Genomic DNA, 17,396 nt, shown 5'->3' with positions numbered 1-17,396 from the left:
CTTGTGACATCATGTGCTGTTTTTGGTTGGCTTAGATGTCTTTGGTCTGTGTTACTTTCATATTTTACTCAAACTGCACTAGCGTATGTTTGTAAGCAAATCAAGACCTTTTGATCTGGATCTATATGTTTGGTGTGCATCAGGGTTCAGGCACTGGCATACACATTCAAATAGACTGCACAAACACTATATGACTGCTTTTGTTAGTTTCAATCAAACTAAACCTGCCAAATTGTACAAAATTTTTATATCCTAAGACTAGCTGCCTTCTACTGTTGGTTTTAGTTTTACATTTTCATAATTCTTTATTCAGTGTATTAGTGTTTTGTTCAGTGTTTTGAGTCATGTGAGTTGATTATTTTAAAAGCCTTCTATACAGGTTAGCAATTGAATCATGAATGAATCAGTTGAATGATTTGAACTGTATTACCAACTGGCAGTTTTACTTTTTGTGGCACACCTTAAAGCTTTAGGTCTCCCAAAACAGATAAATATTGAGTCTGCTTTTTGAAACAAGCCATGAAGTAGATGTAGATCATGAATCAATAAGCCATTTACAAAGACCACAGTCCTGCAGCCATTGCGACTGCTATGATTCAGGCAATTTGAATGAATCGGTTGATTAAGTGAATCAGTTACTTGCTCATTAAGACCAAGCAGCAACCTCCTGCTCTCCTTTGTAAAGCCAGTATGGAAGTAACTGAAACTGCATTTCATCGACTCGCCTTTAGGGGGCTAGCTTCTAAAAGCCCAGATGTTCACTGACTACAATGATAAATTGGCCAATTTTACAACTGATAAAAACAGGTTTACACCCTGGTACAAAAAAAATTGTTTTGGTGCATATAGCTAATATTAACCTTCATGACAACTGTTAGGGGGTGAATTTTTTATAATTCATCCATTTCGTTTTTATTAAGTTATATTAAGTGTGCATAATTAAGGACGTGGCCACTTGAGTGACAGCTGGGTCTCGCTGATCGCTGTCTCATCACCTCAGCTGATTCCAGCTGATTAGCCGCTGAGCTTGGCATATACATCATATTTTTGTGTTGTTTTATGTGGCTTTACACAATCAATTGCCTTTTAGAATTGTTACCTTTTTTGCACTCTTTAGAAACCAATGTGTGATGTAACGAATAGTACGTCCATAACTTTTACAGTCTATGATTAAGACACTGGCAGTGTTCGAAATCACCTATTACTGAGTAGGTACTGCATTTGAATTTAAATGTACTCAACCATTAGAAAAGTATGTTCTGTCGACGCAATAGCCTAGTGGTTAGTGCGCCGACATATGGTGCGATAGTACGTCAGGGCGTCACAAGTTTGAATCCCGGCTCGAGGACATTTCCCTACCCTACCCCCTCTCTCTCTCTCCCACTTCGCTTCCTGTCTCAATACTGTCCTCTCTAATAAAGGCCAAAAATAAATCAAAAAAAAAAAAAGTATGTTCTGTATAGTACGAATATCAGTAGTATAAATAAAACTCACATGTACTACATCTGCCATTTTGTCATGATCATGTGACCTACTTACGTCAGTTGCATCACTTCACTCCCATTCATGAATTCTCTCACGGTGCATTATGGGATAGCTTAGCGTCCATCGGATGTGCCATTCAGAGTCTCGCCGGAAGTAGTAGGTCATCCGGGTACTTCTCACCTACTGTTTTTTGAATTTGATAAATTATGACAAATTACTCTGTTTGCATACTGTTTTTATATAGCATGGAAGGATGCAATTTCAGATTTATTTTATGATTAATGCAGCTGGTTAGTCAGTGATTCAATAAAGTATTATAACTATTCAACTTTTTGAAAAGACAGCCTCACTTTTCATACTAGGGTTGAGCAATGTTGACCAATTTGGTGTCATATACGATGTCTAATGTGAAACATTGAGATGGATGATTGCATCTTTGTCATAGACGACGGTAGACTAATTATTTATGAATAATTAATTAATTCATAACTAATTAATTATTCATAGCCTACCGTTTCAACTACATGACCCGCATGTTCCTTGTTTTACCCACAAATAAATAAAGATAAGTTACACTCAAATTACTGCCTGTCAATTACTTTTTCCATGGAAATTAGGCAGAGTGATCTGTTTTATTATAATGGCGTTGGTAAAAAAAAAAGGTGTACAACCAACAGCAACCAACAAACAGTATCTGCGGTTTTTGCTGAAATTATACAAGCATGAAGTGAAAGATTTAAGCAGTGTACCGATGCTGTGACACGTTACCTAATAGATTTAAAAGACCGAAAAGTTGTTAGATAGAGACAAGATTTATTAAATATCACGTTTAACATCTATAGTAAGACGCGATCCAGTGGTACATCCTTGGAAAAACTGTCCGACGTGCACTGCTCTCTGATGATTTGTACTCAAAGCACTCGCTGACTGCCTGGAGCTTAGACATACGTATATGCTAGAGCGCATGACAGAGAGTGTGTGTGTGTGTTTGTGCATTTTCAGCGGTGTAGTGTGGACAGAGGGCTTTTCAGAAATGCTAGATGAAACGCCAGTGTGGACGTGGGTCGTGTTCGTTCTAAAATGCCTTTTTAAAAGTAAGACGTATTAGTGTAAACAGGGCCTAAATGGGCATTTTTTTCGCAAGTGGGTTGCTGCTGTAATAGGGGGTGGGGTGGGGGATCGCGATGCCGGCTCAGCATTGTGATGTCTGTGGGCAATCGGTGATGGATGATCAGTGATTTACTTATTAAAATATTTAGCACTTAGTTTTAATAAACAACATTAGTAATGAATAAGCTCAAATTAGTTATTTAAAAAGGCTGACTCTTGCTTTATTTATGAAGGAATCGCTTTCATGACTTTCATGAAAATTACTTCCGACCTGCCATCACCTACTATCAGGAATAATAGATAAATATGAATCTTTTTAAAGCTTATTCATAATAGATTTAATAAGTCAACATAGATAAAATGTTCTTATTTATATAAATATCAACTAAAAGACAAAATTATCACAACATTTTGATCAGTTGTCAGTTTCATCGCTGCATCTTGCAAAGTTTCCTCTTTTTGGTGATCTAGAAATGACCACCATTATTTTTTTATTAACAAATGTCAAGTGTATATGCAGTTTGACTGTTAGCGTTCTCAGGATTACACGTTTAATTTGGTTCTGGAGTGAAAACAGGAGCGCTGGTCGTTTGGAGAGCAAGATGCTCATGGAATTGTTGTTAGTGGAAACCTGGCAGTTGCTGAAATGAGTAATTTGACAGATGCAGCATCCGGATGGGAGGGAGGAGAGAGCTGAGCCGTGGGCTTATGTAAGATGAAGCTAATCCTTAGTGATTGGGATTATATAAAGTCTACATTCAAAGTGTATTTTATTCTCTCTCTCTCTCTCTCTCTCTCTCTCTCTCTCTCTCTCTGCTCTTTCTCTCTGTTATAGTAGCTTCTGCTGTCTTTCACCCCCTACCATCTGCATTGTTTTTATTTACATGTAGAAAGTGCATCCTCGTCTGAAGCCATTACAAAAAGACCAGCTTTTACATATACATTTCCCCACTTTATTATTATATCATATTTATTGCTGCTCAAAGAGAAAGAATCAGTCAGTGGGTTGGACTGATTATATGCGTTGATTATATGCGTTATTTGTATGTGCCATGAGGGGGCGATAGTCTTCATAGAGCTGACATCATGACCTTCTTCTCATGCTGTGAAGTGTGATCAAATCTTGTAGTGCCGCTGAGAGTGACATCTCGTGGGTGATTCATAAAAGCGGCATATTATGTAAGAATCTATACTGACGTCTGCCCGCTACGCATCTGTACATTAGCAGATGGTTTTATGAACAGATTATTGACAGAACAGCAGTTGCTCTTAGCTTCAGCATGCACACAGTGGGGACTGAAAAATATGAGATCATGTTGAAAATATGCCATTTAAACCCAGTTTCAGTCTGGAAATAAGCAGGATGTCTGAGGGTTTTAGAGTATTATGATGTAAAATGATTAATGCACAATTCACATGACTAATGACTATAATTAATTGAATTATATTTAGATCTTTTGTATTTTATATTTATATATTTTTATGACTACTAGGACTAGGCATGGGATGATAACTGTTTCAAGATTTAGGTTTAGAATAGTCAAGGTTTTAAAACCATGTAATAACATTCCTACGATAGAAAATTGTTTTTTTATTTATTTACATGTTTTGCAATTATTTTATTTAGTTTTTTTAGGGCTACAGTATCTCCAGCACAAAACACACCAAAAACTACTGGTAAACCCAAGATTAAGGAAACATTTGAAAAGCTAATCACTTATAAACCAACATCTAAGCATGCTGTAGCATTGAACAGTGCAGTGGCTTAATATCCAAAGACTAGAAAGATATCCAAAGATTCCTTCTAAAGATGTAAAGAAATCTGTGTTTTTGAAGTCAGCAGAAGTGATTTATTTTAATTATTAAGCCTGATATATTTTAATATATATTTAAATGTTCCTAAAAATAAAATATACTTTGTTAAAATAAAAAAAATAAAAAAGTTATTTTTAAAAGTCTGGGTAAAACGACAACAACTGTTTTTCCCAGACATTGATAAAGAACATATTTTAGAGAATACCGTTAAATTGTGATATTTTAGCCAAAGTTATCATACCATCTTCTTATAGTAGCCCTGTGAAATCGGGATATTTTTATCCGACATTTTCATATACCAACCCAAGCCAAACTAGAAGCTTAAGAATTTACCATGATAAAAAGAGAGCTTCACTAAAATATCATTCAGTGTAACAATGGATTTTATACCCCCCAAAATGTGAATTATATTAAAAACAATAACATTTTGATTACGTATTAGTAATTTGTTTAAAGATCCCCGTCGCAATAAAGATTATAAAATAAACTTTTTCACTATCCTTCAAAAAAGTACTAATTGAAGAAAATATAATGAAATTTATTTTGTTTATTATTCTTTTCTATCTTTAATTTCAGAATAAGTATATTTATTATTTTTTTCATAACTGAATCTGTTACATTAAATTACAGTATAACACCGTAAAACACCGTAAAAAGGTAACTTAAACCATTTGAAGAAACCGATTGCAACAAACCATTTAAGTTCAAAGTCTAATCCTAATGAGTACTGTGAACTTAATCCATTTGAGTAAACGAATCAATTTGAAACCCAATAGTAAAACGTAAAAATTAAAACCCAATAAATGAAGAGAACTTAAACCAACTGAGTACTGTAAAACCCAGTAATTGAAGACAACTCAAATCGTTTGAGGAAACCGATTGCAACAAACCATTTGAGTTCAAAAACTAATCTATATGAGTACTGTGAACTTACTCCATTTAAGTTGAAGTAATCTCTTCATCACTGAGTTCAAAACTCTTTTCAAATGAGGTGCATTAACTTTCAGTGAATTTTGAGTTAACTATACATTCATTTCATGTTGACTGATGATAAAGTTGACTGTTGGGTTTTACAGTGTAGTTTCTCCATCATTTGGATGGATTATTTTTACAAGTATTTAAAGCATTGAAGTGCACACTTGCATTTAATAGGCTTTCAATAAAGCAGAATTTTTGCATCTATATTGCAACGTGTACATTCACAATAGTCACATCGTAAAGATATGCAATGTCCAGCCTGAATTATAGTTAAACATGAGATACTGAATTGTATTTAATCACTGTGATTATACATAATTTATTTGATTTATACAAAAAAAAAATTACCTAGAATTTTTGTCTTGTTTTTAGTGTAAATATCTTCATTTCAAAGCGGAAACAAGATTATTTGACTTGCCCTACTGTTGGATATTTTAGCTTGTTTTAAGGAACAACTTTTAATTTTGATTCATTTCTTCTGATGGTGAAAACAAAACAATATTTTTACTTTCTTTAAGAATTTTTTAAATATTTGGACTGGAAATTAGTCAAAACAAGGTAAGAAAAGCATTTTTTTTTGCATTATGTTTATTTAATTTATGTACCAACTGTTAGACTCTCCAGAAAACCATCAAATATTAAAATCATCTTGTGAAACTGTATACATATCACAATATTTATCGCACAAAAATAAAATATCGCAATGTCAGATTTTTCCAATATCGTGCAGCCCTACTTTTGATGCATATAAAACTCACTTCTGTTATTTAACAAAGGCGTGCAATTACATATTTTGACAGGCAGGTCAGATCACAGCCTATCACAGTGTTCGGACCGAATATTTTAAGGAGACAAACTTCACTTGGTCCTACACCTTTCCCAGGATATTAATATACATGTAAATATATATTTTTATACTATATACTATATATTACTATATAATATATTTATATATATTATATACTTTATTCAATGATTGCAGTTCATTCAGCTGTGGCAACCTCTAAAATAGAAATTAAGCCAAAGAAAAATGAATGAATTAATAATTTAATCATCGCTGTGAGACCTTCAACTAGCACTACAAAAATTGTTTCTGAAGACAATCTCTTATTGACATAATATTTTTGTTTTTACTGATAAACCTGAAAAAATCTGCATTTCTCCAACTGTTGTGCATGGCTAAACCTTTGAATTCACATATCCCAGAGTCCTGGAACCAGATTTTAATAATCCCTTTGGAGCTTTAAGCTCTGTTATCCTGCTGCTAATACACACTCTCCATGATCTCTTTATGTGATCTCTCGCTCACTCTCTCCCTTTGGCGCATAACCGCTATTTTCCTCTCCGCAGTAGGAGCCGAGAGCCCCCTCATTACACCCGGCAGGGGAACATCAACATGCTTTTTTTACTCTCCGGGATTAACATGCAGAGCTGGTCATGGGTGCCGGTGGTGGCAGTCCACTTCACGACCGCTCCTTCTCGTCCCTTTATCTTCCTGCTTGTCTTCTCCTCCTCTCTCGTTCCTCCTCAGAGTGTGTGTTTGTTGTTCTGTGTAACCCAGTACTGCTCTACTAACCCAATTTGGCATAATCTCAGTGCTGTGCTGTAATTCACAGTGGGAGTGTTTGTGTAAGTGCTGTCTGAATCACTGTGGGTGTGTGTCTGTGCGCGAGTGTGTGTGTGCTCGTATTACGTAAATGTGATCATCATCTCTTTTAAGCCTGTCAGCCAGAAATAGACTGATGGAAAAATACAAAAGAAAGAGTGGTGTGTGTGAAGGATGTGAAAGAGGAAAATGGACTGGATGAAGGTGATTAAATATGGTGTGAAACTCGAGATTGGTGTCGACGTTCTCCATTTCCTCTGAAGCGCCGCGTTATGGCATTAGTTCAGCTCAAATAATGAAAACGTCAAAATAGTGTTTAAAAAAAAACAACAACAACAGCCGCAGGGTTGAGTGGCAGAAGTTGCTTTGTTGGCACGTGCTCAATTCCACATTCTAGTTCAGTCCGAAAGGAAAATGCTGTTCATTTGTTTTTTTTCTCCAAATCCATAAGGATTTCATTCATTTTTTGAAACACTTGAGAAGATATTTTTTCATTTTTCGTCAATGGAAGGACAGAAACCCCAAACCTACACACAGGACATACACACGTACACTACAGTCAATTTAGTTTACCCAATTCACCTATAGCGCATGTCTTTGGACTACTGGATAAACCAGAGCACCCAGAGGAAAACCACAGGAACATGAGGAGAACATGCAAACTCCACACAGAAATGCCAACTGACCCAGTTGGGGCACAAACCAGCGACCTTCTTGCTGTGAGACGATAGCGCTACCCACTGCGCCACCGTTCCACCCCCCATTGAATGTCTACTCACTCAAAACTCAAACAATTCAAAACATTGGTAGAGAGATAAATCTATATGAATAAAGCGGTTTAATCCAAATCTTCTTAAGAGACTCGACCGCCTTATATGATGAACGGATTTAATTTTGGCTTTTGTTCACAAGTAAACATTGATCAACGAAACATAAGCTAAGCTCAACCATGCATGCTTGACATGCAAGGGCAACCTCATTGGCTTGTGCAGAAGCTCAGGCGTGTTAAGTGATATGTAAGAATGCACCTCATTGGTTCTCTTTCATCAAGCAAGCATGATTGAGCTTTAAACAATGCTGTAAACATTATTCAATGGTCAGTTTTGGTCAAGACTTAGATTTAAGCCCTTAATCCATTCATTTTTACTAATTTTTTTTATCTATGAATTTATCAGGAATTAGATTTTTGATCTTTTTATAAATGTTTTGAAGTGTCCGTTTTGGGAGAATTCTCTTTCTGTGGCACAAAAGTCTAGTTGATTTTTATAAACAGCCTTTTCTACATACAGAAAAGATGGACTGTATACAAACTATATGATATCTGAATAAACGGCATTTGCACATCCATAGTTCTATCAGCTATTGTAAGCAGATTGTAAATTATTGAACATTTTTGCCTCACTCTGAGGCCCTTTGAATTGGTAATGGTGTTGGGTGTAATTACTTACCAAGTAACTAGTTACTATGATTAAATTACCACTGATAGTAAGAGATTACTTTTAATTTTAGGAAATTTAATTACAGTTACATATGTACTTTCCTTGAAAACTGTACATAAGTTCAACAGTTCTGTATAACCTAATTTCGAGAAGCAGAAGAATAATTGAATTTCTGTTTACAGATGTATGTTTGTTGGAGAGTTGAGATAAAAATGTTTATCGAGACGGATTCAACTGCTTAACCTTTGAATTGAATCAGAAATTAATGACAGTATACGCTATGTAAAAATAAGGTGTCATTACTTTAAAACATTTAATGTTTTGATAAGTATAGTGTTTTGAAATTTTCTTAAGCATAACATTTTTTTCCATAAAAGAAATATAAAAGGCCATGTTTGACTTAAATCTTTAATTAATAAGGAGTTTAATTTCTAATGTCTATGCGATATCTTTTGAGATTTATGCGAACTGTAATTATCATTGAGTCAATTAATTAAATAACTTTTAAGACAAAGTAATTTGAAAACTGATTTAGGTTTCTTTACACTGGTGCGTTTTCGTTTTAATATGACATTTGACCATGAGAACGCTCATTGTCCGTTTTGCCATTTTAACGATTTCAGAAAAACAATCCTTCTACACTTTGCTACCTAAAACTATGTTTTTACATACAGTACAAAATAAACCTGATTTAACATCCATAAACAGGGAATTCTCGCATAGCCGCTATGCGGCTAATTCCAGCGGTTATGATTTACACAGCAAATTGTCTTCATTACAGACTTTTAAAAAGCTCATTCATGAGGTGCAGTTGATCACAGAGAGTTGGAACAGATCTTTTAATCCCGGTTTCTTTGCAAATCCTGTTCTGTGGACATGTGCATGCATACTATGAAGACATGTTAATACGTATCTGTCAATATATATTTAGTGGGTGGGGAAGTCGCACTCCTACAACAGGCTGCGGTGGGCTTCAATATGGCTAGGATTTGGATCATTTTTTAAAGTCATGAAATTTTAAAAACAAGACTTGTAGTGTTTATATCACTCCAATATGACAGTAGACACACTATACCTATTGAATCAGTTCTGTTCAAACTGCTTCCAGGAGTTGATTTTGCATCATGGGTGCCCTTTAATAATGTCATTAGTTGTACGTTTCTAAAGTAATTTACCCAACACTAGCGCACACTGTTTATTATACATATGTATCTTATATTATGAAATGCATAGTAATCATCAACAAATAATTAAACTAATCAATAATATCTCATTATACATTCATTCATATCACTATTCTGTGTAAACTGGTTCAAAAGTATATCCATTGTTCAAAGGTGCTTCAAAAGTACCTGTAAAAACCTGGCACATTAATATGGATCATATTGTCACAGTAACATGTTTATCTGCTTTAACAACGGCTTACAAACACAGTCTGAACTCTCCGCTTTATTTTATTTCTTTCATGCTACAATGATTTGCGCTTGACTTTGATGAATTGAGGGGTTCGTGATTATGTTGGAGCCGCGGGGAGTGTGTGTACAGCCAGTGTGAGGCCTGTCATGCGTATCAGTGTGATCTTCAAACCGAAGAGAAAACCTGTCATCGTCGTAACTGACAGCCACTGATGCCAGCACCGTTAAAAGAGTTTAGAGAAGCACTGAAAGAGTCACACAGAGTGCAAAAGAGCGACTGACTGAGCTACAACAACTTTATGAGCTGCATTCCTGTCTCATCTCATGGTCTAGAAGATCATGGGTGGGAATAGTTGGTCCTGTGAGCATGTGCGTTTGAACTCTCTGACCCCTGGATTATCCTCAGTCTTGGAATACATTATATACAGTGCCTTGTTTGTTCAAACATGCAGTCAGATTGTTACTCGGTATTCTGTTTATAGAAGAATATAAACAGCCTACTGTAATGTGAGGTTTTGAAGCCGTTCTCTTAATAAAAAATGTACAAGCTTAATTATAATTATATAAAACATATATTTACGAGTATTTCCTAAGTGTTGTGGAAAAGAGTTTAATTCTTTCATTTTTCTTTGGCTTAGTCCTTTTATTCATTAGGTGTTAAGTCACTACAGCAGAATGTACCACCAAGTTATCCAGCATATGTTTCACACAGCAAATGCCCTTCCAGCTGCAACCCAGTATGGTCAATTTAGTTTATTCAATTCATCTATACTGCATGTCTTTGGACTGTGGGTGAAACCGGAGCACCCAGAGGAAACCCATGCAAACACAGGGAGAACATGCAAACTCACACAGAAATACCAACTGACCCAGCCGGGACTTGAACCAGTAACCTTCTTGCTGTGAGGCAACAGTGCCAAGCCAGAGCCACCGTGCCACCCGAAAAATAATATTTTGAAAAACGAATTTCTAATAGCTAATTACTTATGTCTTTGCCATGATGACAGTGCAAAATATTTCAAGCTTAAAGTGCAATTAAAAGGCTTAACAGGGTTAATTAGGGTAACTAGGTTAATAAGTTAGGTTAAAAAGTCGTTGAACAACAATTGTTTGTTCTGTAGCCAATCAAGAAAAAAAATTGAGGGTGGGCTAACAATATTGACCTTTAAAATTATACAAAACTGAATTTATTCCAACTAAAATAAATAGCACTTCTCCAGACTAAAAATGTACAGTATATCATTTAAATTCTGGGAAATTGTCCTTGCTTTGGTAAACACCAGTTGGGAAATATATTTTTAAAAAATACAAATTTTAAAGGAAGGTTATTTTGCAGAATGTTCCAAATAATTTCAGGTTCAAATAAATTTTATGTCAATACTGTTCACAAGTTGATCACAAGGTGATTTGTCTGTTTTTAGTAAGCACTGTATACCTAAGACAGACACTCTGAGTCCAAGATGTTAATAGGAAAACTTTATATAAACTTGAAACATGACATATATGACGAGCAGCAATCTGGGAGTTGGATGAAACCTGTAGCGTGTTGTTGCTACCCCACTCACTTCCCTCCTCCAAACACGTGTGTAAGTGTGTACGGTCCGCGTATATTTTGGTCATTGGATTTTCATGTTAGAAACAAAAAATGTTTTTTGATTTTCGTTTTAAAATTTTAAAACAAAAATGAAAAATACGAGGTGTTTTTCTTTTTCTTAATAAAAACGGAAAAGCTCAGTTTAAAAATGATTTGATTTAAAAAAATTTTGTTTGAATAACAAAACATAAAATTGCCAGAAAACAAAAACAAATAAAGGCGTGTTATTTATATTCTGAAACTAGATAGCTTGACTTATTCACAGTGACGCAATGCTGCTACACACTAGCTACTATGCTAGCTACAATAGGCTATTCTTTTTTCTACTCAATTACGTTATTAAAATGTATATTCTTGTGATAATATTCTTGTGATAAGAGGATTTTTGTTATATTTCCCTTTTGATATATACATATATTCCTCATTAAAGCCGGTTATGTTTATATTAATAGTTATATTTGTATTTTGCTTGTTTTAAGGAAGACTCTCAATTTTGACTTAAAAGTAAAACAGTATTTTACATTATTTATTAGATATTTGGAGTAGAAACAAGTCAAAGCACAATAAGAAAAGCATTTTTTGCTGCGTGATTATTTAATTTCTGTATCTGAATATTGTTAAACACCCCATCTTATGAAACTGTATTCTTATCGCAAAATTTAGCACAGAAAAATAAAATATCACAATATCAGATTTTTCCAATATTGTGCAGCCATACATCAGAATATTACTAGATTTCTGTTGCAAATAAATGCTAACTCTGGATCTTTATTAAATCAAAGTGTTAATACTAGTGCACTGGTAATAAAAAGAAATGTTTTTTGACCAAATCCGCATAATAAAATAATTTCTGAAAGATCACAGCACTAAAGACACTACATTTATGGCTGCTGTAACATCAGCTCAGCATGAGGAGAAATATGAAAATATTTTATTAAAATTCAAACAATACAATTTTTTACAATATTAGATTTTAATCTATGTTTAACCAAATAAGTGCACCTTTGAGAAACTCAGATCTTACAGACACCGAATGCTGGTTTGTACAGTAGTGCATGTAAAATGTATATTCATTTTTTATACAGTCCATTCATTCACCGGTAAGCAGCTTAGGTTGTAGAACTGTATAAATTCAGCGTATGATGGTGAAGGTTTAAGGATTTGCATTGTTTGTTCATAAAATAAATCTTTGTGTAACATGTTTTTGACTAAAGATCCTTCTTATCGTAGCTTTGGTGCTTTCAGATCTATAAATACTTCACAATTCACATCAAACAAAAGAGTCCCCCAACAGCGCTATACTCCATAAAATACAAAAGCTGTTTGTCTAAAAATCTTTGCATTTCTGATGGCGACATCAGTTCTTAAGCATTGTGAGAATACCAGCCCAGCCTGATTAAACATTAAGCCAGAACAATAAATAAAACATATCAGAATCCCAAGTGTTTCCAAGTTAAAACCTCAAATATTTATGCACCAACCCCCCCAACACAGCAGCTCAGATGAATAATGATATCTGTTTCAAAGTGCAACTCTAACCGCCAGTCATAAGCTCTTCAATTGGTTTATAGAGTCACTGTGTCAAACTCTCATTAGGTTTCTGACTCCGAACGACTTTGACAACCTATTACTTCTCAAATGAGCAGGGCCTCAAAACTATTCGCAGTGTTGAAACGAACTCACCCAACCTCGCACGAACCCATTCAACTTAGGACAACATGATTACCAAGGTGTATTTGCTTAGATATAATCAGTGAATTAAGTCATCAGTCCCTCGAGGCTTGAGCAGAAGAAACCATCTGTTTATTTAATGAAAACATCAGTAGCACAGTCATTGTCAACAGTAGCGCTTATTAATTGTTACAAGTCAAATTGACGACTGAAGATCTATCTATCGTAAATTAATTTATTGTGCACTTTATTAGATGGTCTGTCCTCTCAGCATCCGGTTTAAACCAGATTGAGAAAATAACAGAGCGAGTAGTTTTAGCTCAATCCTGAGGCGGTTTCTGTGTCACTCAGCTCGGACTAATCTCTCAAAAAGATTGAAGGCACACATGTTCTCCCCTAAAAGCCATCCTAAAAAATTTAATAACCCAGTGTGCCCTGCCAACTGACACACATTTATAAAGCCAGTGGGTGTGTTTTAGCAGTCTGCTTCTTTTGCAAGCCAGTAGGTTTTATATAGCATGTGTAATTATGCTGTTAATACTCTTTGATGAGGTCTCGGGTGAGATGATTGTGTCAAAAAAATGCTGTCAAAATAAACGCTTGGTTTAACTACTATTGTATGGTAAAATATACTTCTTTTACAAATAATAATAACAATAATTTAAAGCATAAAGTACATCCAGGCAGTTGTTAACGCTGAATAAAGCACAAAAACAAAACAATCGCCTGGATGTACTTTATCCCGCTTATTACACAGCTAACTGCCACAAAACGTAAAAATAAATCATTGTTATAAGTCCTTTTTTTATATTGTTCTAAGTAATAGTTCATTCATTCTTTAATAGCAAAGTTGACTGAAGCGAAACTGGTTGATTGGAGCAAGATGGCACCAACCAGTCAACAACAGTAGGCTGCTTGATGTCATGCAAAGCGGCTTCCGGGTCCAATCGCTCTATCAAACTGTATGGGGAGACTTATGAAATTATGATAATAAACATTTACAAAGCTATGTAATACTTTCGAAAATCACGATTGCAATATATATGTCCATGCCTAACATCTGATGGCCAGAAAGTGATAATTTTTTTTAATAAATTGTTAAAATTTTGGTATTTGTGATGCAGCAAGCCCAGAGATTGTTGTGTACACTATGAGTTTATATAAAATTTAATGTGTGATATGAATAAAAAGTGATCATAAACTAATATTTTCTCAATTCAATTGAGTGGCGGCTTGGACCCGGAAACGTCACCAACACGTCATCACTTAACAAGTGGATTATTAGTTTCAGGGGTTGTTATCTGAGAATAATTTGACCAATCCAAATCAAGTTTTTCAGACAACCGTGTAATAATGTAAGTTAATGTATTTACCAACTTTAACTAAGAATGACCAAAATGTGTACAGCATTTATTAAATGAGGTTGATGTTAATTTCATATTTTACTAATGCATTATTAAAACCCAGAGTTGTGCTTGTTAACATTACTTATTACTACACTTCAAGTGCACCGCTGCTTTGTTTACAGCTCTAACAAAATATTACGATTTATATGATATCATATACTGTAAGCACCACCTGCTGGCAGAAAGTAAATCTGCTTGAGTGCTGCTTCAGATGTTTTGGCCCAGTCCTAATTGGCCGCAACCGTATCCAATTTAGATAGCCAAACCAAAGAGTATGATAATTTCCCAAATTACACCATTTACGGCAGCAGGGCTGCACATGGAGGTCAGGAGACGCACAAGTGAGTAATTTCTTTTTTTTTTTACATTATTACAAATAATGTCATTATTACAAATTTTTACAACAAGCAAGCATGTTTTAATACATTCATAACCGAGTTTGTTTTATCGTCATGCGATAAAAAACCTGATAAAGGTTGCTATCTATAATTCCAAATAATAACTTCTGTATAGCAGTCCCACAACCTACTTTCACATTTGTCACTCAGTGACACTCAAATACCTGGTAAAAGTCTGGTGACTGGGAATTACCTTTTTACAGTGTCTGGTGTTGGTTTTTTTAGATAAATATGGCCATGGTGTAAATGCACAGTACAGTTCTGATCTTATTGCCACATTATATTGTTATGATAACATGATATCTTTGCCTTCAGTGATGTTCTGAAGATTAATACCAAAAAATAAAGCAACTGGAATAACTACAGCAGTCGCCATTGTTGATCTCATTTGAAGCAAGAGATCGCGATGACGTGACGTGTGCAAGTGTTGTAGTGTTATCCCATTTCTTAGGGGTAAGTTTTGAAGCCCTTCCTCCTGACACTCTGTTTCAAGAGCCAAGGGGAAGGGGTAGGGGTTCAAAAATAGAATTGGGATTGGGCCATTATGTAGTAGTCAACTGTAGCTGTTTTAACTTTATAAATAAACTTTCTTTGGAAATGCAGTGGCTGCCTCTAATTTTAAATGCAAATAGCTCCACAAACTTTGTTTATTTGAAGATATTCATTCATTCATTCATTCATTCATTCATTCATTTTCTTTTCGGCTTAATCTCTTTATTAAGCAATTCACCTATAGCGGAGCCAGGGACCCAGCTGGGGCTCAAACCAGCGACCTTCTTGCTGTGAGGCGATTGTGCCACCCACTGCCCCACCGTGACACCTTATTTTTTATTGAGGTTATTTATTAAACAGCCCATATTATACATGAAATAGGGTCATATCTTGGTTGTAAGAGTCTCCAACAACAATCTAATATGCATGCAAGGTCAAAAAACACTTTCATGGTCTTATAATCTGCATTTATTTTTACCTAATTATCCCAGCGACTCCTGTATGAATCGTCCAGTGATTCATTTGTTCCCAAACCCCTCCTTAGCGCGGAGCTAATCAGCGCTGATTGGACCGATGACAGTCTGTCGCGATTGGTCGACTGCCTTCAGTCAGAGAGGGAAATGGCCAATAGCTAATCAGCAATTTAAAAAGTAATCACAGTTCATACACGCTCGATAGTGTAGGCGTGGATTTTAGCTGCCACACTATGGCGAGTGGATAGTGCCACGGATAACCGAACGAAGGAGACAGTCGTGTACTCGCCATACCACACACACACAAAAACACACACACACACCTCCGGATGACAACGCTCCCGCTTCCGCCCGCACCCGCCAGGTTTTAGCCTGAGAACCCGCTCCGTTTTCTGCCCGGTCCCGCTAGAGCGGAGAACACAACCAAAAATCACCCAGTATACAGTCCAGACAGCCAAGCTGTCTGTATAAACACATACACACAGCACAAAGCTCGTTCGTTCGTTCGCTCGCTCTCTCTCTCTCTCTCTCTCTCTCGCTCTCTCTCATACCAAGCAGACTCTCTCTTTCTAATTCACATAGCAATATCCGTGATATTGCTAGACAGCCCGCTCCCGTCCCAAATTAAACCCGTTACCGACCGCTCCCGCGATTTATTTGGAAATTTATTCCCGCGGCTGTCCCCGCGCCAGATTTCTGCGGCGCGGGAATAAATTTCCGAATAAATCGCGGGAGCAGAACTCTAGCACGGAGCTCCATAAACAAACAGCACGCGTCGCGTTTTTAACGTGACTTAGCACGCGATAAGATAAAATATCCAGTTAACCTGATACAGTACACGCGGTTACAAGTAACAAATCACAACTAAATACATTTGCAAGCTAGAGTCAACGAGGCAACAACTTTAACCGCACGTACTTACACTTGAGAAATGGAAGAAACCCATCCTGACGTCCATCAGTTACTCTTTACTGATCCTTCCTTTAACAAACTCAGATGAAGTATTCTTTGTAGCATGTAGCTTCCAGAAGTTTCCAACTGCTTGGTTATAATGCTGAGGTTTCATCTTTGGGTAGAGACTCAATATATCCATCTGCAGTGTGACTTCAATCAACCGGCATGTTTGTGTGTGTGTGTGTGTGTGTTTGTGGGTGTGTGTGTGTCTGGGTTTCTGCGTCAGAGGGCGGGGCCTCAGGTTTGAAATCTCCCGGGTTTGCGCGTGCACGTGAATAACTTGGTTTCGTTCGTACGTCATGGCGAAACACCTAATGAATCGTGATCAAGGCGACTCATTTGAAGCACTATGAGTCGACTCTTTTATAGATGAATCAACAGTTTTAAACACTGTATTCTTACAGATTTAAGCTTTAGCTGGATACTTCACTTCACTTAGAGCTGTGTTACACACTACATGGAGGGGAATTTTCAAAAACCCATAATATGGGCTCTTTAACTTTTTGATTTAGAATTTGTGTAACAATGTGAGTTTAGGATTTTTGCAGCAATAGTCTTAT

At 35.9% G+C, this 17,396-nt stretch overlaps 1 protein-coding gene across 2 annotated transcripts in view; it reads left to right on the top strand.

Annotated features, from left to right (window-relative positions):
- The window catches only part of rorab (RAR-related orphan receptor A, paralog b), an 86,309-nt gene that overhangs the window by 21,638 nt on the left and 47,275 nt on the right, over nt 1–17,396 (top strand). The gene's annotated exons all lie outside the window — the stretch shown is intronic.

Source organism: Danio rerio, chromosome 7 (assembly GCF_049306965.1).
Source record: "Danio rerio strain Tuebingen ecotype United States chromosome 7, GRCz12tu, whole genome shotgun sequence".
In the NCBI taxonomy this organism is placed as follows: Eukaryota; Metazoa; Chordata; class Actinopteri; order Cypriniformes; family Danionidae; genus Danio; species Danio rerio.
Note: the sequence above shows the minus strand (reverse complement) of the source record. Positions and strands in the feature narration are given on the sequence as shown.